Source organism: Musca vetustissima, unplaced genomic scaffold (assembly GCF_032173495.1).
Source record: "Musca vetustissima isolate MV318-11 ecotype Yass unplaced genomic scaffold, APGP_CSIRO_Mvet_v1 utg21637, whole genome shotgun sequence".
NCBI lineage: Eukaryota > Metazoa > Arthropoda > Insecta > Diptera > Muscidae > Musca > Musca vetustissima.
Genome location: NW_026885325.1, coordinates 524,312 through 550,603, shown reverse-complemented (window position 1 = coordinate 550,603; position 26,292 = coordinate 524,312). Strand labels below are relative to the sequence as shown.

General features: G+C 34.0%; 1 protein-coding gene and 1 non-coding gene across 3 annotated transcripts in view; both read left to right on the top strand.

The window, feature by feature from the left end:
• Nucleotides 1-26,292, top strand: part of LOC133332525 (farnesol dehydrogenase-like) — a 428,435-nt gene that overhangs the window by 58,906 nt on the left and 343,237 nt on the right. The gene's annotated exons all lie outside the window — the stretch shown is intronic.
• On the top strand, nucleotides 10,452-10,600 carry Trnay-gua (transfer RNA tyrosine (anticodon GUA)). Its single transcript has 2 exons — nucleotides 10,452-10,488; nucleotides 10,565-10,600. It is a non-coding gene; the product is annotated as a tRNA-Tyr (tRNA).

Below are 26,292 nucleotides of genomic sequence, written 5' to 3'. Positions count from 1 at the left end.
TGAAAAAACTTCTTTAAAAATCCACGCCTAAAGATCATGAGGTCCTTTGAAAAAACTTCTTTAAAAATCCACGCCTAAAGATCATGAGGTCCTTTGAAAAAACTTCTTTAAAAATCCACGCCTAAAGATCATGAGGTCCTTTGAAAAAACTTCTTTAAAAATCCACGCCTAAAGATCATGAGGTCCTTTGAAAAAACTTCTTTAAAAATCCACGCCTAAAGATCATGAGGTCCTTTGAAAAAACTTCTTTAAAAATCCACGCCTAAAGATCATGAGGTCCTTTGAAAAAACTTCTTTAAAAATCCACGCCTAAAGATCATGAGGTCCTTTGAAAAAACTTCTTTAAAAATCCACGCCTAAAGATCATGAGGTCCTTTGAAAAAACTTCTTTAAAAATCCACGCCTAAAGATCATGAGGTCCTTTGAAAAAACTTCTTTAAAAATCCACGCCTAAAGATCATGAGGTCCTTTGAAAAAACTTCTTTAAAAATCCACGCCTAAAGATCATGAGGTCCTTTGAAAAAACTTCTTTAAAAATCCACGCCTAAAGATCATGAGGTCCTTTGAAAAAACTTCTTTAAAAATCCACGCCTAAAGATCATGAGGTCCTTTGAAAAAACTTCTTTAAAAATCCACGCCTAAAGATCATGAGGTCCTTTGAAAAAACTTCTTTAAAAATCCACGCCTAAAGATCATGAGGTCCTTTGAAAAAACTTCTTTAAAAATCCACGCCTAAAGATCATGAGGTCCTTTGAAAAAACTTCTTTAAAAATCCACGCCTAAAGATCATGAGGTCCTTTGAAAAAACTTCTTTAAAAATCCACGCCTAAAGATCATGAGGTCCTTTGAAAAAACTTCTTTAAAAATCCACGCCTAAAGATCATGAGGTCCTTTGAAAAAACTTCTTTAAAAATCCACGCCTAAAGATCATGAGGTCCTTTGAAAAAACTTCTTTAAAAATCCACGCCTAAAGATCATGAGGTCCTTTGAAAAAACTTCTTTAAAAATCCACGCCTAAAGACTTCTTTAAAAATCCACGAAAGATCATGAGGTCCTTTGAAAAAACTTCTTTAAAAATCCACGCCTAAAGATCATGAGGTCCTTTGAAAAAACTTCTTTAAAAATCCACGCCTAAAGATCATGAGGTCCTTTGAAAAAACTTCTTTAAAAATCCACGCCTAAAGATCATGAGGTCCTTTGAAAAAACTTCTTTAAAAATCCACGCCTAAAGATCATGAGGTCCTTTGAAAAAACTTCTTTAAAAATCCACGCCTAAAGATCATGAGGTCCTTTGAAAAAACTTCTTTAAAAATCCACGCCTAAAGATCATGAGGTCCTTTGAAAAAACTTCTTTAAAAATCCACGCCTAAAGATCATGAGGTCCTTTGAAAAAACTTCTTTAAAAATCCACGCCTAAAGATCATGAGGTCCTTTGAAAAAACTTCTTTAAAAATCCACGCCTAAAGATCATGAGGTCCTTTGAAAAAACTTCTTTAAAAATCCACGCCTAAAGATCATGAGGTCCTTTGAAAAAACTTCTTTAAAAATCCACGCCTAAAGATCATGAGGTCCTTTGAAAAAACTTCTTTAAAAATCCACGCCTAAAGATCATGAGGTCCTTTGAAAAAACTTCTTTAAAAATCCACGCCTAAAGATCATGAGGTCCTTTGAAAAAACTTCTTTAAAAATCCACGCCTAAAGATCATGAGGTCCTTTGAAAAAACTTCTTTAAAAATCCACGCCTAAAGATCATGAGGTCCTTTGAAAAAACTTCTTTAAAAATCCACGCCTAAAGATCATGAGGTCCTTTGAAAAAACTTCTTTAAAAATCCACGCCTAAAGATCATGAGGTCCTTTGAAAAAACTTCTTTAAAAATCCACGCCTAAAGATCATGAGGTCCTTTGAAAAAACTTCTTTAAAAATCCACGCCTAAAGATCATGAGGTCCTTTGAAAAAACTTCTTTAAAAATCCACGCCTAAAGATCATGAGGTCCTTTGAAAAAACTTCTTTAAAAATCCACGCCTAAAGATCATGAGGTCCTTTGAAAAAACTTCTTTAAAAATCCACGCCTAAAGATCATGAGGTCCTTTGAAAAAACTTCTTTAAAAATCCACGCCTAAAGATCATGAGGTCCTTTGAAAAAACTTCTTTAAAAATCCACGCCTAAAGATCATGAGGTCCTTTGAAAAAACTTCTTTAAAAATCCACGCCTAAAGATCATGAGGTCCTTTGAAAAAACTTCTTTAAAAATCCACGCCTAAAGATCATGAGGTCCTTTGAAAAAACTTCTTTAAAAATCCACGCCTAAAGATCATGAGGTCCTTTGAAAAAACTTCTTTAAAAATCCACGCCTAAAGATCATGAGGTCCTTTGAAAAAACTTCTTTAAAAATCCACGCCTAAAGATCATGAGGTCCTTTGAAAAAACTTCTTTAAAAATCCACGCCTAAAGATCATGAGGTCCTTTGAAAAAACTTCTTTAAAAATCCACGCCTAAAGATCATGAGGTCCTTTGAAAAAACTTCTTTAAAAATCCACGCCTAAAGATCATGAGGTCCTTTGAAAAAACTTCTTTAAAAATCCACGCCTAAAGATCATGAGGTCCTTTGAAAAAACTTCTTTAAAAATCCACGCCTAAAGATCATGAGGTCCTTTGAAAAAACTTCTTTAAAAATCCACGCCTAAAGATCATGAGGTCCTTTGAAAAAACTTCTTTAAAAATCCACGCCTAAAGATCATGAGGTCCTTTGAAAAAACTTCTTTAAAAATCCACGCCTAAAGATCATGAGGTCCTTTGAAAAAACTTCTTTAAAAATCCACGCCTAAAGATCATGAGGTCCTTTGAAAAAAACTTCTTTAAAAATCCACGCCTAAAGATCATGAGGTCCTTTGAAAAAACTTCTTTAAAAATCCACGCCTAAAGATCATGAGGTCCTTTGAAAAAACTTCTTTAAAAATCCACGCCTAAAGATCATGAGGTCCTTTGAAAAAACTTCTTTAAAAATCCACGCCTAAAGATCATGAGGTCCTTTGAAAAAACTTCTTTAAAAATCCACGCCTAAAGATCATGAGGTCCTTTGAAAAAACTTCTTTAAAAATCCACGCCTAAAGATCATGAGGTCCTTTGAAAAAACTTCTTTAAAAATCCACGCCTAAAGATCATGAGGTCCTTTGAAAAAACTTCTTTAAAAATCCACGCCTAAAGATCATGAGGTCCTTTGAAAAAACTTCTTTAAAAATCCACGCCTAAAGATCATGAGGTCCTTTGAAAAAACTTCTTTAAAAATCCACGTCTAAAGATCATGAGGTCCTTTGAAAAAACTTCTTTAAAAATCCACGCCTAAAGATCATGAGGTCCTTTGAAAAAACTTCTTTAAAAATCCACGCCTAAAGATCATGAGGTCCTTTGAAAAAACTTCTTTAAAAATTCACGCCTAAAGATCATGAGGTCCTTTGAAAAAACTTCTTTAAAAATCCACGCCTAAAGATCATGAGGTCCTTTGAAAAAACTTCTTTAAAAACTCACGCCTAGAGAGGTCTTATGAAAAAAAAACCCACGCCTAAAGACCATGTCGTCCTTTGAAAAGTCTTCTTTAAAAATTCTTCTTAAAAAAACCATGAGGACTTTTGGAAAATATTTTTTAAAAATTCATGCCTAAAAATAATGAGGTCCTTTGAAAAATCTACTTTAAAAACCCACGCCTAAATATCATGTCGTTCTTTGAAAAATCTTCTTTAAAAATCCACACCTAAAGACCATGAGGTCATTTGGAAAATATTTTTTAAAAATTCATGCCTAAAAATAATGAGGTCCTTTGAAAAATCTTTTTTAAAAACCGACGTCCTTTGAAAAATCTTCTTTAAAAACCGACGTCCTTTGAAAAATCTTCTTTAAAAACCTACGCCTAAAAACCATACCGTCCTTTGAAAAATATTCCTTTAAAATCCACGCCTAAAGATTATGACGTCTTTTGGAAAATATTTTTTTTAAAAATCCATGCCTAATGATTATGAGGTCCTTTGAAAAAACTTCTTTAAAAATCCACGCCTAAAGATCATGAGGTCCTTTGAAAAAACTTCTTTAAAAATCCACGCCTAAAGATCATGAGGTCCTTTGAAAAAACTTCTTTAAAAATCCACGCCTAAAGATCATGAGGTCCTTTGAAAAAACTTCTTTAAAAATCCACTCCTAAAGATCATGAGGTCCTTTGAAAAAACTTCTTTAAAAATCCACGCCTAAAGATCATGAGGTCCTTTGAAAAAAACTTCTTTAAAAATCCACGCCTAAAGATCATGAGGTCCTTTGAAAAAACTTCTTTAAAAATCCTCGCCTAAAGATCATGAGGTCCTTTGAAAAAACTTCTTTAAAAATCCACGCCTAAAGATCATGAGGTCCTTTGAAAAAACTTCTTTAAAAATCCACGTCTAAAGATCATGAGGTCCTTTGAAAAAACTTCTTTAAAAATCCACGCCTAAAGATCATGAGGTCCTTTGAAAAAACTTCTTTAAAAATCCACGCCCAAAGATCATGAGGTCCTTTGAAAAAACTTCTTTAAAAATTCACGCCTAAAGATCATGAGGTCCTTTGAAAAAACTTCTTTAAAAATCCACGCCTAAAGATCATGAGGTCCTTTGAAAAAACTTCTTTAAAAACTCACGCCTAGAGAGGTCTTATGAAAAAAAAACCCACGCCTAAAGACCATGTCGTCCTTTGAAAAGTCTTCTTTAAAAATTCTTCTTAAAAAAACCATGAGGACTTTTGGAAAATATTTTTTAAAAAAAATGATTATGAGGTCCTTTGAAAAATATTCCTTTAAAATCCACGCCTAAAGATTATGACGTCTTTTGGAAAATATTTTTTTTAAAAATCCATGCCTAATGATTATGAGGTCCTTTGAAAAATATTCCTTTAAAATCCACGCCTAAAGATTATGACGTCTTTTGGAAAATATTTTTTTTAAAAATCCATGCCTAATGATCATGAGGTCCTTTGAAAAAACTTCTTTAAAAATACACGCCTAAGGGCCATGAGGACCTTTGAAAAATCTTTAAAAATCCACGCCTAAAGCATGTCGTCCTTTGAAAAATCTTCTTTAATAATCCATCTTCTTTAAAAATCCACGCCTTTGGTCTTTAGGCGTGGATTTTGAAAAATCGTCCTTTGAAAAATCTTCTTTAAAAATAAAGACCATGACGTCCTATGAAATCCACGCCCAAAGACCATGTCATCCTTTAAAATCCACTTCGAAGTAAATAACTGCCTGCTTTTGGGCGAACTTGGTCAAGTGCTTTTAGTGACCTTTTAGTGGTTTGCCTGAAGTCTTCGGAAAAAAATCGAACAACGAACAAGAGAAGGCGAGTCTTTGTGTACCTTTGCAATCCGAACTCTCGCATATCGCCTGAAACCAAAGCTTCTTTGACCGACAGCAAAGTGGAGTTAATAATTCAGCCGTCGAACGCCCAATGACTTAATTTTACTCCCGCAAATCAAGAAAAAACTGCTGGGTCAACGATTTATGTCGTCAGAAGATGCTGTTAATTATATATTTTTTTTAATTGTGGAAGAAAAATTTTATTGAATTATGGTGTTACATTTTTGTAAGCAACCGAGAATTACATCAACTTAAAATTATTTTCATTAATTAACATAATCAAATTTTAAAAATTAGTACACTGAACCTATCTTGCGGCTATTTTTCTCCAAACATAAAATCTCATTGAATTCCTTAACAATGGGGGACTTCATTAATGTCGAACACTAATTTAATTTAAGATATGAACTACACAGCATACCAATATTAAAAGCACAAACATTTAATGAGACTAAATGTCGTATTATGAAAAGGTTAACCAAAAGTTTTCCCCAATTTCCTTCATGTAGCCCTTTCGAAGTTTTCTGGCCAAACTTTTTTCCCACAACCCTTCCAGACAATGGTTTCAAGTCTACAACCCCAAAAAAGGTTAACACATTTAAAATCAATACCAAGAAAATGATATTTTATAAAACGCTACTAAAAACCGCCACTACCAAAACTTAAAGTCTTGCTCTGCTCCATCCACCATTTACTTCTGGTCCCGATTGCTTGGGGTGGTGGTGGAAGGATTTGAAAATGTCCGGGACTTAATTAAGCTTCTTTCGTTTAGTGTTTAAAAGATTTTTTTCTTTGAAAAACTAATGATTTCACAATTTAATTAATAAAGTTGGTTGGTGTTGTTGTGACCCTCGTTGTTGTTGCCGTTTGTTTTAAGGTACAAAAATCCGCCAAAGCAGCAATACCTTAACAATTAGCTTAGCTTTGGATTTTTGGGTGGACACAAATGGAAAACGGAAAAGAGCAGCAAAGTTTTAGTCGCTCGTGCCGTGTTGTTGTATATTTGGGTTGCAAAGAGGAAACTTTGTTACGAAAATTTTTGAAAAACTTTATCGCCAATTAATGGTTTTAGAAACACAAATATTTGTAGTCTAGGGGAAAACTAGTGGAGAAATTGCTATTGGCTGGGGAAGGGGTTTAAGGATAAATGATATCTTAATGTTAACAAATCATTAGCTAGAAAATTTTCATAACTTTTTTCTTTGCTGTTGTTATTTTAAAATATCTTCAGGCGTGAATGATAAACATTTTGGGACAAATTTTTAAATGACAGCATATTGGGGTTAATTTGAACTTAGAAGGCTAAAGGGCGAATGGTAGAAATGGTCGAAAACGTGTAAAGCAATTTCATAAAGGATGAGTAAAAGGTTGTTACAGTTGGGGACAAGAAGCAGTTAGACATAGAATTTGGAAGACTATCAACCCCAATAAAATTAGCAAATCCCAGCATGTCTATCAAAGGCAAATCAGTGGATACTGCTTTACATGAAGTGGTTGGACGTATCGAGAAGAATATGGAGACCTCCGGTTATATATTAGCTGCGTTCCTCGACATTGAAGGAACCTTCAACAATGTGAAGCGGAGCTATTCATTCTGCTCTCGATAGGGTATCACCTCCCTCCTAAAGGATTGGATTGCTAGAATGCTGGAAATGCTGGAATTATCAATTCATCCATTGGAGAGAGTTCCTCGACCTTAAACTAACGTGGAAAAGGAATGTTGAGGAACTCACTAAGAAAGGGCGAATACCACTCTACTCCTGTAAAAACTCTATAGGTAAGAGTTGAGGACTAAAACCAGAGATCATACACAGACAGTATTTGACGGTTGTACTCCCCATTTTTACATATGGTTGCCTTGTATGGTGGTAAGGGTTCAACAAGAAAATACTGGTGGCTAAAATGAGTATAGCGTACAGCGATCGGCGTCAATCCTGACAACCGGAGAAGCACACCACAAGCAGCCTTGAATGCAATCTTGAATCTCCAACCACTGTATTCTCTAGTGAAATTCCTGACTGATAGATGTGAAACAAATGTCTGGAACTCGCTGAATTTTGGCGACGCTAGTATACTTTACAGAGATTATACTCCCTCTCATAACGACTTCAACGACATCAGAGTATAGTTTCTTAGTAGGGAATCCTGGGCTAGTGACTCCTTACCTATTACCGATCTGTCGATATTTAAAAAAGACGGGTCGAAAAAGAAGAAGGTACTGGTGCAGGCGTTTATGCAGGCAACTAGCCATCTATAACTCATATAAACTTAACGATTTTTGCAGACAGAGATCCTGGGTGTCTGTATTCATATAAGAATAACAGACAAAAAAATTAACATTTTGAATAGAATAGACAAATCAAAATCTCTAATTGTGCTAATTTTTATGAAAAAAGTTTCTTAAAAAATTCCCTACGGTAATTGTGACAAGCCTTGGAAAATATTTTTAAAAAGTCCACACCTATTCGAACAATGAAACCGTTGATAAATATATTGCTCTGATAGTTCTTAACATTTTGCATAAAAAATCAAGGTCTATATGTGTGATTAAAACCCACAAGTACCAATAAAATCCTATTTTCTTTTGTAATGTATTTGTCATTTATATCGAAATAATTTGGAAAATCCATATTGGAATTTTATAACACCACTGCAAAGGTCTATAACAGTGTGTGAAATAAAGAAACAATGGAATCAAGTGAGTGGAGAGACCGCGGTCGTAAAGAAAAACTATAGACAAACAAACGATTGCAAAACTAACAACCACGATTTGTTTTTTCGAAAGAGAGAGAGAGAGAGAAAGTGAGCGCAAATTATGGTGAAGTAGAGCAAAGTAAAAATATTTTTTTTTTCGAAAAAATAGTGGCTTTCTTGTGATTATAAGAATTTTTATGATGGAAAAAATAAACAATGAATGAAATTATGAAAATTAATTAATGTTTTTTCTGTGAAGATGTGATACAAATCAACACCTATGTTAATTAAAAATACCACAACCTTACTTTTAATAATACTGTGATACGAAATGGAGCTCATGGTCTGGGGGATTATATGTCTACGATCAACAAAATATCTCGAAATGAGCCTTTCATTGGGAATTATAGAAAAAGGTTGACCGATAGTTATAATTTTTGTTGGTCTCCCGACTGTCTTATATTGGTAATGAGAATCAAAAATCCTTACGGCAAATTCGATTGAAAAACATATCTGAAATCCTCATATTACCGAAAATTGGAGGTAAATTTATATAAGTCCTACCCAGAATCATGGACCAATATTGATAATTGGCGGTAGGAAGATTTGACACGCAATGGGTTATTATTATAGCCAATTCGGTGTCCTAATATATCAAATTACGACCGATTCGATGCTCAAAAACCTACAATTCCGAATATATATTACAAGCGATATGCCTGCTACTTCGTATGCGGAAAGGGAATACAAAACAAATAAATGCTCCTGTATAATTTGTTGTACTGTAATTCCGAATTCCACCCCTATTCCTACATCTAATATCAAGCTAATTACGATTTAGTACTTTTCGTACTCATGAGTATGAATTGCCCATACTACCTCAATCGTGCTTTCAAATAGTAATCGCAAGTCCAAATTTAAGAATTTCAGCTCTATCTGTCCACTCAAATCCAAATTGTACCAGATTTGGTACCATTCTATACTCAGTAGCAACTTTCAGGATGCCAGTCCAAATTGTACTAAATATAGTACTTTGCGTAACCATAAATACTAATTTCTAAAACTACCTCAGTCATGCGCTCCAATAATAATGTTAAATCCCCATTTAAGGACTATAGCCCTATCCATTCACCAACATCCAAATTTAGTACCATTTATTACTTTTCGTAAACGTAAGTACGATTTTCCAAAACATCCTCAATTCTATACTCCAACAGTAATCGCAATTCGAAATTTCAGGACATCAGACATCTACACTCCAACAACAACCATTATTCCAAATTTCAGATTTCCAGATTTCTACGTACATCCAAGTCCAAATTGTAGCAAATCTAGTGCCGTGATGTCTCTATAGCTCAATCTTCAACAGTAATCTTAATTTCAAATTTCAGCTCTATCCGATCAAGCAAAATCCAAATCGTACTAAATTTAGTACCATTTATTACTTTTCGTACCAATAAGTACGAATTTCCTAAACTACCTCTATCCTACACTCCAACAGTCATTTTAATGTTCAATTTGAAGACTCCACCAAATTTAGTACTATTTAATACTTTTTGTACATACAAATTTACACATTGAAGCTATCTCAATCATGTACTCCAATAGTAACAAATTTAGTTCCATTTTGTACTAAGTATGAATTTCTAAAACAATTTCAATACATCAATTTTCAAAAACCCTTTTCACGAATTTTCAAAAACCCTTTTGTACATCTTTCCATATTTCAGAATTCTAGCTCTTCCCGTTCGCTTAATACAAAGGGTACTTTTCGTACCCTTCTAGTTCGAATTTCTAAAAACCAAGCCTTATATCACGTCTACATACCAACAACAACTCGCACTCAATATTTCAAAATTTCTGGCTTCAGGCGTTTCGTCTGGGCGATGATGTGTCACTCACTCAATGTATATTTAGTCTTGTCCGATTTTGGTTCCAATATGACGGTCGATTTTGGATACGTTTTTAACCAAATTGGTTAATTTATTATTTTGGTATTAGTCTACTTTTTAGGGTAGACGCCGTATACCAGTGTCTCTAAAATGTTATAATTTATCTGTTCCTAATTATGAAGTATTTAACAAGATATTAAATCTACCCAAAACATAGTGAACATCAGTGATTTCCAGCAAATGTGACTTGTTGTTGTAATGACTCACATCTCACAGTTGCTAGCTGCACCATAAGAGGTCTCACTGTACACACATTCTCCATTGCTTTCAAACAATACGACTGTCATAATTAATTTAATTGAATCATCACACACAATAATACTCGACTAAGGCGCGCCGCTGGAATTCCTCCATATTTGGTCCATTAAAAATAAATTTAAAAATAGCCACAATTGCTTTTTTGCTCAATTGCCGAGCACTGTCTCGCATGTGCCTTCGATAGCTCAGTTGGTAGAGCGGTGGACTGTAGTTCGGTTTGCATTCAAACATCCACAAAAATGGGTTCGTATTCGTTGCGGCGAATATAGACATACTTCTATGCAGGCATCCATAGGTCGCTGGTTCAAATCCGGCTCGAAGGAGAAGTATTTTTTTTTTTGTAAGGCAAAAAATCCCGAATAGATTTTCTATCTATAGAAATATTGAAGGGTAGTATATTCCTGCATCAGCTCATTTTTCTATCTAAGATGATATATAGATTAGCTATATTATGTATATCTTAGTTCTCCTTTGTTCTATATTTTTAATTTTCTAAAAAAAAACAATTTAATTGTAAATCTCTTCCATGAAGGAATAGAAGAGATAATAATGATTATCCATCCTGAGCTTCTTTGCATATTCCCATGTAGTACCTGGGATTCTAATCATCAACAATTAGTTAAGCAATTACTATTCGTTTTTTTTTTCTTCTTCTTTGCCCTTATGCTAATTCTGGTATTTTTTCAATCTATTCAACATTTGAAGAGCTTTTTCACTTTGTTGAATAAACAATAAAGGAGTACTAACTACCAGATGTTAGAAAAAACACACACACATACCTACCATTCGAATCGTTCAAGGATTTTTACATATCTATGTAAATACAGATAGAAACATCATATGTCTGCATATAGAGTTGTTGGAGGGATAAAAACATTTGAATTGGAATTTACTTTGCATCTCGATGCAATCTCTGTAAATTGTATGCGGGAGCTGGCTTGATTGCTGCTGGACTAGATATGGAATGGTCCATGAGAAAAAAAACTAAATAGATATTGGTTAAATACTTGAGTGAACTTTTGGTATTCCTTTTAGGATTTAAACTCGTTCATATTTTTTTAGTCTGCTCCTTTCGCTCCATTTAATGAATGAATGTTAATGTAAATGTTTGCTGGGTCAACCAAAGAAATTTCCAAAATGTTGGCCAAATACTATTTGGAATAAGGGTGAAAAACGGAAAACAAACATGGTTGAAAACTAAAAAGTTTTGAAAGAAATTTTGACTTCAAAATTGTTTACAGGTAGATTTTTTAAAGAATATATTTTTCAATCATCCACACAAGGCGTGGATTTTTTAAGGAATCATTTTTTCAATCACCCACACAAGACGTGGATTTTTTAAAGAATATTTTTTCAGGGATCATAAAAGGCGTGGATTTTTTAAAGAATATTTTTTCAGGGATCATACAAGGCGTGGATTTTTTAAAGAATATTTTTTCAGAGGTCCAACCATACAAGGCGTGGATTTTTTAAAGAATATTTTTTCAGAGGTCCAACCATACAAGGCGTGGATTATTTAAAGAATATTTTGTCAGGGACCATAAAATATTTTTTCAAGGGCCATAAAAGGCGTGGATTTTTTAAAAATATTTTTTCAGGGACCATAAAAGGCGTGGATTTTTTTAAGAATATTTTTTCAGGGACCATAAAGGGCGTGGATTTTTTTAAGAATATTTTTTCAAGGACCATAAAAGGTGTGGATTTTTTAAAGAATATTTTTTCGTGGATTTTTTAAAGAATATTTTTTTTAATCATCCCCACAATGTGTGGATTTTTTAAAGAATATTTTTTCCAGTATCCCCACAAGACCCATTTTCCTAGACCCACCTTTAAGTATACCGATCGTCATATCTCGACTAGCTGAGTCGATCTAGGCATTTGTGTCCGTCCGTCCGTCTGTCCATTATAATTTGTAAACACGATACAGGCCACAGTTATGGACCAATCTTCGCAAAAATTTGCATGTAGGATGAGTTCTGGCCAATGAAGACCCCTATTGTTTTTGGTAAAGATCGGTTAATATTTAGGGGATGAAATGGACCAAATACTACATAATTTTTGTATGATTTTCTGGTCACTCCAGAGGCTGCAATTATGGTCCGAATATCGCGAAATTTTACATGGAGAAGGGGATTGGGCCAAAGAATAAGCATGTCAGCTTTGATAAAGATCGGTCTTTATTTAGAGGGTCAATTGGACTCTGACTTTTGTGTGAAAAATTACAAAATTTGAATTCTGTGGCTTATATATTTACTTCTGAAGGATATAGATCCGATAACTTGATAGTATATCCAAGAGGAGTGGTTGACCTTACACGGATGTGGGAGTTACACTTAAATATTTACAGGTGCTTACGTATTTAGATATTATTTAGGTACACATTACCACACTAGAGGGCGGTAATATATTTTGAAATTTTTCATGAGGATCCAGGTATGGTCAAGGACAATGCCTATAATTTTCGGTGATGATCAGATAATAATTTTGGGATGAACTGGACCGAAAACTTTTGTAAGAGGGTGTAAATATCGCGAAATATTTAACCAGCTCAGAGTTTAGATGAACAGGAAGTTCGATTTTCGTGAAATTTGTGTAGGGTATCATATGGTCGGCCCCGTCCGACTATACTGATCCGCTCATTGGTTTAAAGAATATTTTTTTCCATTATCCCCACAAGGCGTGGATTTTTTAAAGAATATTTTTTTGTTTTATTTTTTCTAAAGTTATTATCCACTTTTTTCGAGTGTATGCCAAAGGTTCACCACCACCTCCATTAGGTATGCATGCAAAGGCATAGCATTCTGTGCATAACTAAATTCTAACCCATTGAATATGTTATGTTATGCTATGCTCTCGAACGCATATTTAGAATGCGGCCATGTTGAAAAGCATGTTTGTCTGTCAGTCTGTTTGTGTGTGTATGTGTTCATATTCGTATGGAAATGTTATGTAAATATTTTATCATAATCGGTTTTACGGTTCGGTATGTATGTTTGGATTAAAATGACTTAAATTCTATTACTTGTTTCGGCAACAATAGACATGGTCGAGAGGAAACGGGAGTGAGAGTTCACAACAAAAGGACACCTCTACAATAATTGTCACAAACATGGTTTACGATAAACATGAGTTTATTTGCCAAATCAAAAGCCACTTTCTGCAATGCTAAAACAGCAACAACAACATCATTTGAAATGTTTCAATATTTGTAAATTTATTAACATTTTCGATGATAATTTGTTCGTTTCGAATTGAGTTAATCCTTATTAATTTGTAGATTGGAATTATCCCAGGAAACTACCAGTTGATTTGTGGCCACTGTTATGGTGGTCACTTGTTTTGTTAATGGTGGCAATAATTTGTGAATTCGATTGAAAATTAAATATTCAACAATGACTAGAAGTTAATGTATATATATATATACATATGTGTGTGAAACTCACACACACAAACAATTTTGTAATCGCTGGAAATAATTAGCATTAATTGCTATTCAATTTCCCAATCGAATTTCAAATAGAATAATTCAATTTGTTCATTTTATTTGCAGTTAATCTCCAATAGATTTATAAATAAATAAAAGAATTATAAATAATCCAATGGCTAATTTATAGGCGAAGAAATGGTCGGTAATAAATGCCATTAAAGGGTATTAATTAATTTTATAATTTTTTTTTTAAATAAATTTAAATATAAAATGAGGCAATTAAAAAATACAATTGTAAAATATTTTTAAAAAATTGTGGCATTAAAATAATTATTTTTCTTTCATCTCTTTCAGATTTCAATTTGAGGTAAGTGGAGAATATACAAATTGTCTTAAAATTGAAGTAAAGCAATTATCCAAAAATTTTTAAATATATTTTTTTCACGGATCTACCTCAGGCGTAGATTTTTAAAGAATATTTTTTTCAATCCATCCATCCGCCATAGGCGTGGAATTTTAAAGAATATTTTTTCAATCCATCCATCCGCCAGAGGCGTGGAATTTTAAAGAATATTTTTTCAAGGGTCCATCCATACAAGGCGTGGAATTTTAAAGAATATTTTTTCAAGGGTCCATCCATACAAGGCGTGGAATTTTAAAGAATATTTTTTCAAGGGTCCATCCATACAAGGCGTGGATTTTTTAAAGAATATTTTTTCAGGGATCCATCCACACAAGGCGTGGCCTTTTTAAAGAATATTTTTTTAAGGGTCCATCCATACAAGGCGTGGATTTTTTAAAGAATATTTTTTCAAGGGTCCCCATACAAGGCGTGGATTTTTTAAAGAATATTTTCTAGAGACTACCACAAGGCGTGAATTTTTTAAAGAATATTTTTTCAAGGGTCCCCATACAAGGCGTGAATTTTTTAAAGAATATTTTCTAGAGACCATCCATCCACCTGAGGCGTGGATTTTTAAAGAATATTTTCTAGAGACCATCCATCCACCTGAGGCGTGGATTTTTAAAGAATATTTTCTAGGGACCATCCATCCACCTGTGGCGTGGATTTTTTAAAGAATATTTTTAGAGACCATCCATACAAGGCGTGGATTTTTTAAAGAATATTTTCTATACAAGGCGTGGATTTTTTAAAGAATATTTTTTCACCTGTGGCGTGGATTTTTAAAGAATATTTTCTAGAGACCATCCAAGGCGTGGATTTTTAAAGAATATTTTCTAGAGACCATCCATCCACCTGAGGCGTGGATTTTTAAAGAATATTTTCTAGGGACCATCCATCCACCTGTGGCGTGGATTTTTAAAGAATATTTTCTAGAGACCATCCATCCACCTGAGGCGTGGATTTTTAAAGAATATTTTTTCCATACAAGGGTGGATTTTTTATCCATTTTTTCCACCTGTGGCGTGGATTTTTAAAGAATATTTTCTAGAGACCATCCAAGGCGTGGATTTTTAAAGAATATTTTCTAGAGACCATCCAAGGCGTGGATTTTTAAAGAATATTTTTTCTGGCGTGGATTTTTTAAAGGATTTTTTAAAGACCATCCATCCACCTGAGGCGTGGATTTTTAAAGAATATTTTTTTAATCCATCCCTCCACTTGAGGCGTGGATTTTTAAAGAATATTTTTTCAATCCATTCCTCTACCTGAGGCGTGGATTTTTAAAGAATATTTTTTCAAGGGTCCATCCATACAAGGCGTGAATTTTTTAAAGAATATTTTTTCAAGGGTCCATCCATGCAAGGCGTGAATTTTTTAAAGAATATTTCCTAGAGACCATCCATCCACCTGAGGCGTGGATTTTTAAAGAATATTTTCTAGAGACCATCCATCCACCTGAGGCGTGGATTTTTAAAGAATATTTTCTAGAGACCATCCATCCACCTGAGGCGTGGATTTTTAAAGAATATTTTCTAGAGACCATCCATCCACCTGAGGCGTGGATTTTTAAAGAATATTTTCTAGAGACCATCCATCCACCTGAGGCGTGGATTTTTAAAGAATATTTTCTAGAGACCATCCATCATCCAAGAGACCAGAGTTCTATAACATAGTGCCAACTGATTTCTGTCCAAACTCAATTAGTTTCATTGCCCTGCCACTCTCGTCTGTAAGTAGATAATATCTGGCAAAATTGTTGCCGCATAACATATATTAAAACACATGCAAAAATTAATATTCCCTCCTTCAGATGTAATTTCCGACTATGGGCTAACTCATTTAATTGCAATTAAATCCCCAAAAACATACGTGAGCTCCGTGAATAACACGCCCAAACACACTTCTCCAGCAGATGAGCAAATGAACATAAAAGTTTCAGGCGAAATGGACTTTCAGTCACGTGATAAAATGAAATTTATTATTACCACATGTTATTCGTGTTCACTTGTTGTTACTGTTGTTTTTGCGGGCCATCTGATGATGGTGATAGGCCAAAGTTAGTCAATTTTTTGGTGGCCTTAATAAACTTGACTAAACATGTGAAAAGAAAACACACTCACACTGGAAGACAAATAATTACTGGACCTGGGCCTGGTCAGGCAAATAAAACACAATTTACTGTTTACAATTCATGTTTCAACACACACGAAGAAAGCATCGTGTGTATCAAGGACATCTCCACTCTCGTTGTGTCCTTTTTTTAATAAGATATGCTATCTTTGTTTTTTCTTAAGGGGAGTGGGGTTTTCATTTGTGATTGTGTGTGTGTTGTTGTTGTTTGTGTCATTTTTGGTTACATTACAATGTGGCAACATTAATACTCATATTGCCATGCAAAACCCAAATAAAGTTAGCTGTTAACAAAACAACAACTACGTGCACCTGTAAGGAGGTGTCCTGTGCTTGTGTAATTTTTATGTGTTTGTATGTGTATCCTTGTAACAGATGCCATTCTAACAAATATCTGGTAAAGAGCAAAATTTACGAAAATTAATGACCCTCAAATTGAGCTGTAAGTGGATACTTAATTTTCATTATTTATTTCTTTGCATGTTGAGGAGGCATATCCTGCCCGGATGGACTGAGCTTCTTAGTAAATTTATTTTATAACAAATTTTATTAACATGCTATCACTTTTTATACCCTACACAGCTATGTTGTCAGGGTATTATAGCTTTGTGCAGCCCCAAGAGTTTGTAACGCCGCCAAATATTAGTCCTAGACGCACCATTAAGTATACCTACCGATTGTCTTATATCGACTGGCTGAGTCGATCTAGATACGTGTGTCCGTCCGTTCGCCCGTCTGTCCATTTTAATTTGTAAACACGATACAGACCACAGTTATGGACCAATCTTCACGAAATTTTGTATGTAGGAAGGAGTTTGGCCAGTGAAGACCCCTATTGTTTTTGGTAAAGATCGGTTAATACTTAGGGGATGATATGGACCAAATATTTAATTTTTGTCGGTTTTCTGATCGCTCTAGAGGCCGCAAATATGACCCGAACATCGCGAAATTTTACATGGAGAAGAGGATTGGGACAGAGAATATGCATGCTTGCCTTGATAAAGATCGGTCAGTATTTAGGCGGTCAAATAGACCCTGACTTTTGTGTGAAAAATGACAAACCTTGTATTCTATGGCGTATATATTTACTCGCGAAGCATATTGATCCGCGAAGTTGACAGTGTATCCAAGAGGAATGGTTGACCTTCAAAATGACTCCAATTACATTGTCGTATGTACTCGGATGTGGGAGTTACACACAAATATTTACAGGTGCTTACGTATTCAGATATTATTAAGAAACCCATTAGCTCAATAGAGGGCAGAAATATAGCGCTGATTCCTTTAAAATTGCCCATGAAGTTCCAAATATGGTCAAAGACAACGCATATAATTTTCGATGATGATTTGATTAAAATTTTGGGATGAAGTGGAACGAAAACTTATTTTTTTTTGTGTGTTTTCTAGTCGAATATAGGCGAACATCACAACACAACGCACCGTGAAGGGAATCGGAATAAACATCCGAGTTGTGTAGGGTATCGCATGGTTGGCTCCGTTTGACTATACTGCTCGGCTCACTGGTTTATATATATAAGTGTGTCATTTATAAATTTTTTCATACAATATGGATAGAGAACGAGGGATGATATATTTTTTGCTGAAAATTCACAATGAGGGCAAACCGGAAAATGAATGACGTTGCTGGAAACTTGTTGCAGAAACATAGTTATAGAGTAAAATATACGAAGTAAATTTTAACACGTTTTTATAAAAAAGTACTTCTTTACCATGTCAACTTTATTTGCAAATTTGTTTTTCAACACATAGCCAGAGATGTAGTTATAATATCCAAGGTATGGGTCGAATTTCAGCAATTTCTACATATTATAATGCTTTTTATAATCTCCAGTTCCCTTTTTGGCATTTATTTTTGGGCATATAAAACTACAAAAAAACTTCCCCCCACTTTTTAAATTAGTTTACCAAACAAATCTCTTATTTGCTTTTAAAACATTATCTGATATTTATATTCTCTTTGTTTGAATATAAAAGTTTCCTTTCCCTTTTTTTTTTTGAAATGGCTATTTTTATTCATTAAAATTTTTGTTCCATAATGGTTTCTACTTTCCAAAGATTTATTTTCATTTCACACAACACAACAAATTATAGAAAACTTTATGAAAAGTTAGTTATTATCCTATTATGGCGGAAGGAAATATGGTAATGGCTCGTACACAATGCAATGCCGCCTTAAGGTATGCAACAAATTAGTAACGATTTTCTCTTTTCTACCAGAAATGATTATTTCCAGAGAAAATAATGAATTGAAGAAATGCGATGATGAGATTTTTGCGCTTTGCTTTTTAAATTTAGTAGATTATTTCATTATGGTTATTTGAGAAGTTATTTTGAATTCTATTTTTACTCAGGATATTGTTTAAAGAGAGGTTTCTATGGGAAATATTTTATTTAGTAGGTATGGATAGAGTTTTCTATTGGAAATCTCTTTTTCGGCGTGGCTGAATAGAGGTTTCTGTGGAAAATCTGCCATTCAGTCTGTTTGTATAAAGGTTTCTGTGGGAACTCTCCTATTCAGCACTGCTGAATAGCGATTTCTATGGGAAATCTCCTATTCAGCCCGGCTGAATAGCGATTTCTATGGGAAATCTCCTATTCAGCCCGGCTGAATAGAGATTTCTGTGGGAAATCACCTATTCAGCCCGGCTGAATAGAGATTTCTGTGGGAAATCACCTATTCAGCCCGGCTGAATAGAGATTTCTGTGGGAAATCTCCTATTCAGCCCGGCTGAATAGAGATTTCTGTGGGAAATCTCCTATTCAGCCCGGCTGAATAGAGATTTCTGTGGGAAATCACCTATTCAGCCCGGCTGAATAGAGATTTCTGTGGGAAATCACCTATTCAGCCCGGCTGAATAGAGATTTCTGTAGGAAATCACCTATTCAGCCCGGCTGAATAGAGATTTCTGTGGGAAATCACCTATTCAGCCCGGCTGAATAGAGATTTCTGTGGGAAATCACCTATTCAGCCCGGCTGAATAGAGATTTCTGTGGGAAATCACCTATTCAGCCCGGCTGAATAGAGATTTCTGTGGGAAATCACCTATTCAGCCCGGCTGAATAGAGGTTTCTGTGGGAAATCTTTTATTCAGAAATCTCCTATTCAGCCCGGCTGAATAGAGATTTCTGTGGGAAATCTCATATTCAGCCTGACTGAATAAAGATTTCTGTGGGAAATTTCATATTCAGCCTGGCTGAATAGAGGTTTCTGTGGGAAAACTCATATTCAGCCCGGCTGAATATAAATTTTTTGGGAGGTTTCTGTGGGAAATCTCTTATTCAGCCTGGCTGAATATTGGTTTTCGTGGGAAATCTCCTATTCAGTCTGGCTGAATAGAGGTTTCTGTGGGAAATCTCCTATTCAGCCTGGCTGAATTGAGTTTTCTCTGGGAGGTTTCTGTAGGAAATCTCCTGAATAGAGGTTTCTGGCCAGCTAAAATATCTTATTCAGTTTCTGTGTGGGAAATCTCCTATTCAGCCTGCCTGAATAGAGGTTTATAAGGAAATTTACTTATTCAGCATGGTAGAATAGATGTTTACACAGAAAATTTCCCATTCAGCCTAGCTGAGGAAAGATTTTTGTGGGAAATCTCCTATTAAACCTCCTATTCAGCCAGGCTGAGTACACGTTTCTTATGGAAATCTTATGGAGATTTCTCTGGAGGTTTCTGTGGTAAATCTCCAACTCAACCTGGCTGAATATTAATTTCTTTGGAAAATATCTCATTCAGTTTGCCTGAATAGAAGCTTCTTTGGGAAATCTCCTATTCAGCCTGCCTGAATAGAGGTTTATATAGAAATTCACTTGAATGTATGTATTTTCACAGAAAATGTAACATTCATATAGGAAAGTTTTTGTGGGAAATCTCGTTTTAAGCCTGACTGAATGGATGTCTTTTCCATATACATATATAGATGTCATATAGGATATATTTAAATACCTAGGTCACCAATGAGATCTTGAATATATTAAGACCTATTAGATCTTCCATATTTAAGGAACTCATATTAGGTCTTCTGTTTATAAAAACCTTTTATGGTGTATTCAATAAATCCACCTAAGAGATCTTCTATATAGAAAAATCCTCATATTAGGTATTTTAGATATTAGGACCTCTAGTGAGATCATCTACTTATTAAGAACTTTCATGAGGTCTTCTATGTCTTCCATATATGAAAACCTCCCATGAGGTCTTTATACATGAAGACATTTTACGAGGCATCTGAATTAACGCACGAAGAGCTAATATAGTACGAGAATTCCAGCATGCATAGCTGACATTTGGGCTCTTCTTGAACTCTACCAAAAGGATCTCACCCCTTTCACATATGAAACGAGTAAGGATGACAAAAAACTTCAAGTCATCTCTCTAGCTGCATGTTCTCCTTTAACTATGGCAGTATTCGATTGGTTATGCACAAAAAGGACTCGTTTTCTGGTGATTTAGTTGATTCATGGAGCAAATAATCATGTTATGCTTCCAGTTGCTCGCTGATTCCCCATTTTCATCTTCACGAGGTCTAACATGGCATTTGTTCTCAATTTTTAGAGATTTTCATAGTCTTTCAACAATGGTCATAAATGTGGTTTCTAAACATAAATCATACCCGCCAACGGAAACCCACATCAACAGAAATATCAATGGAGGGAGTAGCTACCATGACAGAACCAAAAGATATTTATATACACCTTACACGGGTGAATTATAAAAATTTCGAAACATTGACAAAAATAAATACATAAATGTGGTTTATTTAATAAAATATTATACCCAAAAGGTAGCTAAAACGGAAAACAATTGATATCTTAATGCATAGGAGTAGTTACCATAACAGAACCTATGGGAATTGGGCATCGATTTAAATGAATTTATTTGTTTCTTATGGCAATCGTAAAAACATGACATAACCATTTGTATTTATACCCTACACAATTATGTTATCAGGTTATTATAGCTTTGTGCAGCCCAAAGAGTTTGTAACGCCGCGAAATATTGGTCATAGACCCACCTTTATATATACCGATCGTCATATCTCGACTAGCTGAATCGATCTAGACATGTGTGTCCGTCCGTCTGTCCATTATAATTTGTAACCACGAAATTTTGCCTGTAGGATGGGTTCTGGCCAATGAAGACCCCTATTGTTTTTGGTAAACATCGGTTAATATTTAGGGGATTAAATGGACTAAAACCTTTATTTTTGTATGATTTTCTGGTCGCTCCATAGGCCGCAATTATGGTCCAAATATCGCGAAGTTTTACATGGAGGGCCAAAGAATGTCTGTTTTGATAAAGATCGATCAATATTTAGTGGGTCAAATGGACCCTGACTTTTGTGTGGAAAAATACAAAATTTGTATTCTATGGCGTATGTATTTGCCCCTTAAGGATGTAGACCCAAGAAGTTGACAGTATATCCAAGACGAGTGGTTTACCTTTAAATTTTCCTATGTACTCGGATGTGGGAGTTACACTTAAATATATATATATATATATATATATAGGTGCTTACGTATTCATATATTATTCAGTAACCCATTACCTTACAAGAGGCAGGAAATATAGCGCTGATCGCTTTGAAATTTTCCATGAGGGTCCAGGTATGGTCAAGGACAGCTCTTATAATTTTTGGTGATGATCAGATAATAATATTGAGATTAAGTGGACCTAAAACTTATGTTTTGTTTTTTTTTGAGTCGGTCTATAGGCCACAATTAAAAGATGAACATCACAACACAACCCACGGTGAAGGGAATATAGACAAGTAATTAGAAGGACTGTACTGAATATTAGTAATATTTGTTGACCTCTAGTCGTTCACGAGGGTTCAAATATAGCGAAATATTTTCCATGCTCAGAATATAGAGCCACAGAAAGTTTGATTTTCGTGCAAGTTGTTTAGGGTATCCTATGGTCGGCCCCGTCCGACTATACTGCTCCGCTTACTGGTTTAATACTTTTCATTTTTATGCGAGGAAAATGAAATTTCGTGGAAACATCGTATAGTAAAGTAAATACGTAGCTATTAACATAAAATATGGAACAAATTTACATTCTATGTCACGGTACCCAACAATTATTCATATTTTTAGTTAGTTTCGAAATTTAGACATAAAAAATCTCTTGTCATTAATTTGTATACTTGTTTTGTTTTTATATATGTAAATATAAGTGACATACCAAAAATGAAACAAATCACCATACTTTTCTGCAGAACAACAATTATTTGCAGGATATACATATTTTTATAAATATGCAAGTTTTATTTGTTTGACAGGTAATTTGTCATCGAAACAATGTTAATAATTTGTTAATGTTTGTCACAGTATGACAGACGACAGGCCACAATCGAACGGATATACCGCATATTTGAAATGATTTATGAATTTAAATGAAAAGCCACGGATTTGCGGTGTCAGCCAGTGGTCATTTTTGCATGCCATCAAATTCAGCAACATGTTAAACATATGTTGTGAATTTTAAGCGAAACTATAAAAATTATGAACTATTGGATATTTTCGACAAAAAAAAAAAAATATATATCCTTTGGCATATCATTGTCGGATGATTGCTATCAATAACAATAATAACGTATTCCACATGCTACAAAAATATTGAAATTTATAATATTTTGTATGATTTCCAGAGAATCATTAACAGAATTTTCCAACAATTCGATGCATGGTATTATTCACTGTTTACCATACCAAAAGTGTAAATATTGCCTATTCTTTCATATCTTATTATATTATTGTGTACGAAAAATGCACTTCCACTTAAATGATATAATTAGTGCGGAGTAAAGGCAGTTCTGTCCAAATTTTACGCCTACGTCGTTCAAGCTTTTATGATTCCTTACAAAATGTAGATAATGGCGAAATTTCGCAGAAAATATTTAGCACGTGCCACAGAGCAACAAAGAACTTAAATTCTTTTACACATAAATATTTCTCAAAACATGTTTCTATTTCAAATAACCTATTCAGCCAGGCTGAATAAGAAATTTTCTATTGAAAATTCTATTCAGCCAGGCTGAATAAGAAATTTTCTATTGAAAATTCTATTCAGCCAGGCTGAATAAGAAATTTTCTATTGAAAATTCTATTCAGCCAGGCTGAATAAGAAATTTTCTATTGAAAATTCTATTCAGCCAGGCTGAATAAGAAATTTTCTATTGAAAATTCTATTCAGCCAGGCTGAATAAGAAATTTTCTATTGAAAATTCTATTCAGCCAGGCTGAATAAGGCTGAATAAGAAATTTTCTATTGAAAATTCTATTCAGCCAGGCTGAATAAGAAATTTTCTATTGAAAATTCTATTCAGCCAGGCTGAATAAGAAATTTTCTAATAAAAATTCTATTCAGCCAGGCTGAATAAGAAATTTTCTAATAAAAATTCTATTCAGCCAGGCTGAATAAGAAATTTTCTATTGAAAATTCTATTCAGCCAGGCTGAATAAGAAATTTTCTATTGAAAATTATATTCAGCCAGGCTGAATAAGAAATTTTCTGTTGAAAATTATTTTCAGCCAGGCTGAATAAGAAATTTTCTATTGAAAACTCTATTTAGCCAGGCTGAATAAGAAATTTTCTATTGAAAACTCTATTCATCCAAGTTGAATAAGAGATTTTCTATTGAAAATTCTATTCAGCCAGGCTGAATAAGAAATTTTCAACTTTAAAATCTATTCTGTCAGGTTGAATAAGAGATTTTCTATAGAAAACTCTATTCAGCCAGGCTGAATATGAGATTTTCTATTGAAAATTCTATTGAAAAGAATTTTTCAACATTAAAATCTATTCAGCCAGTCTGTAAAACAGATTTTTTGAGGAAAATTTCTTATTCAGCTTTGTTAAAGGCTGCATAAGACAATTTCTATGGAAAACTCTATTCATCTAGGCTGGGTACGAGGTTTTCTATGTTTTATCATCACATGAAACCTAATCAAGACCTATAAACGAACTGCGTACTTTAAACAGTAGCAGAGTTAATTGTTCGTGACCTCAGCAATGCTTTGAAAAAAGATTCTTCTTTGATTGCCTTTTTGGGAATGTCAAAATTTTTTTCTGATTTCTATTAATGTTAATTATATTTTCTATGGAAATTAAAATTACTTTTCGTAAAACTTAATTCGTTTATGAGTATGTGTATTCCATTATAAAAGCAGTCAAAAAATGTGGGGAGCGCATTTTTGAATGCATACACGTAAATATTTTCTATGTAGATGATAGTAATTTGATTTTTGTTAGGTATAATAGGGTGGAAAAAAATATTTGTTTAGACTTCAATATATTCAAATTATTTGAAGTGTGCCCTGGGACAACTAATTATTTCAATAAAATCAGTCTGCAAAAATAAAATATTTATTTTTCTAATTTTACACAATTTTTTTCTCATCCATCCTAATGTTTAAAGATTTATTTCTTCGCCTAAAAGTATGCATATCCCAACCGAATGTGACTGCGGATGGGGATCTCATAAAAAAACAGCTAGTACTTTAAAGATGACACACACTTATCACATAATATTCTACAGACAATAAATTTTAAGTGTTTTGTGAAGAAGAAATAACAACAACACATCACACAGACTCACAAATTGTGATATCACAACCCTCTAACATACATGACGCATACCTATGCACGTAACCATTGGACATGCCTGGGTCTGAGAGAGAGAGAGAGAGAGAGAGAGTTGAAACTACAAAACTAAAACGTAAGAATTTATAGCATATCTAAAAGGCTGACGTGACAAGCATTCACAACAAATATTCCATACATTCAAAGAGGTGGGTTGGGGCGGGTACGGCTGGCATGCATATCGTATGAAGTACACACACACACCGAAAAGGGAGAATATTTTAAAAATGCTACCTACCAAAGTTGTTGACATCATATTTAGTAGAACTAGAACTATGAGGAAAATTTTAAGTTCTTTTTGTTGTCTTTGCTTCTTCTACTTTATGTTTGTAGAGATAATATATATTTTTTTTAATTAAAATGAAAGTTGATTGAAATATTTTTAAGTGTGTATGTATATTTTTTTAGAAATTCTTTGCATACCTTTAGGAGAAACTGAAAAATAAACATGATAAGTTGATGACAAATTTTAAGATGTTATTTTTTGTGAGTAGGAGATGAGAGACATTTTTTTTACTTTAATCCTCCCATATAAATATTTTAGCTTTGCATATTTTTAGGCACACTTATTTTGTATGCAAATGTGGGGAAAAAAATATTGCCTACCTTATGGGCATTTTTCAAAGGAAAAAGGAGTAAGAAATTTGTATGATTTTAGAAAGTAACTTAATGGAAATATGCTTTTTAATAAAAAACCCTTTTAAAGAACTTTTTAAGAAATAAAGCGTGAATTTTTTATAAAAAATATATTTTTTAAGATTTACCAATTTTTAAAAATTATTTTTCGACGTAACATGAAGGCGGGGATTTTTTAAAAATTTTTTTTCGGCATGGATTTTTTAAAAGTTTAATCAAGGCGTGAATTTTTATACCCTACACAACTATGTTGTCAGGGTATCATAGCTTTGTGCAGCCCCAAAAGTTTGTAACGCCGCGAAATAATGGTCCTAGACCTACCTTTAAGTATACCGATCGTCATATCTCGACTAGCTGAGTTGATCTAGATATGTGTGTCCGTCCGTCCGTTCAACCGTCTGTCCATTATAATTTGTAAACACGATACAGGCCACAGTTATGGACCAATCTTCACGAAAATTTGCATGTAGGATGGGTTCTGGCCAATGGAAACCCCCATTGTTTTTGGTAAAGATCAGAAAATATTTAGGGGATGAAATGGACCACATACTTAATTTTTGTCGGTTTTTCTGGTGGCTCCAGAGGCCGCAATTATGGTCCGAATATCACGAATTTTTACATGACAAGGGGATCGGGCCAAGGAATAAGCATGTCTGTTTTGATAAAGATCGGTCTTTATTTAGGTGGTCAATTGGACTCTGACTTTTGTGTGAAAAATTAGAAAATTTGAATTCTGTGGCTTATATATTTACT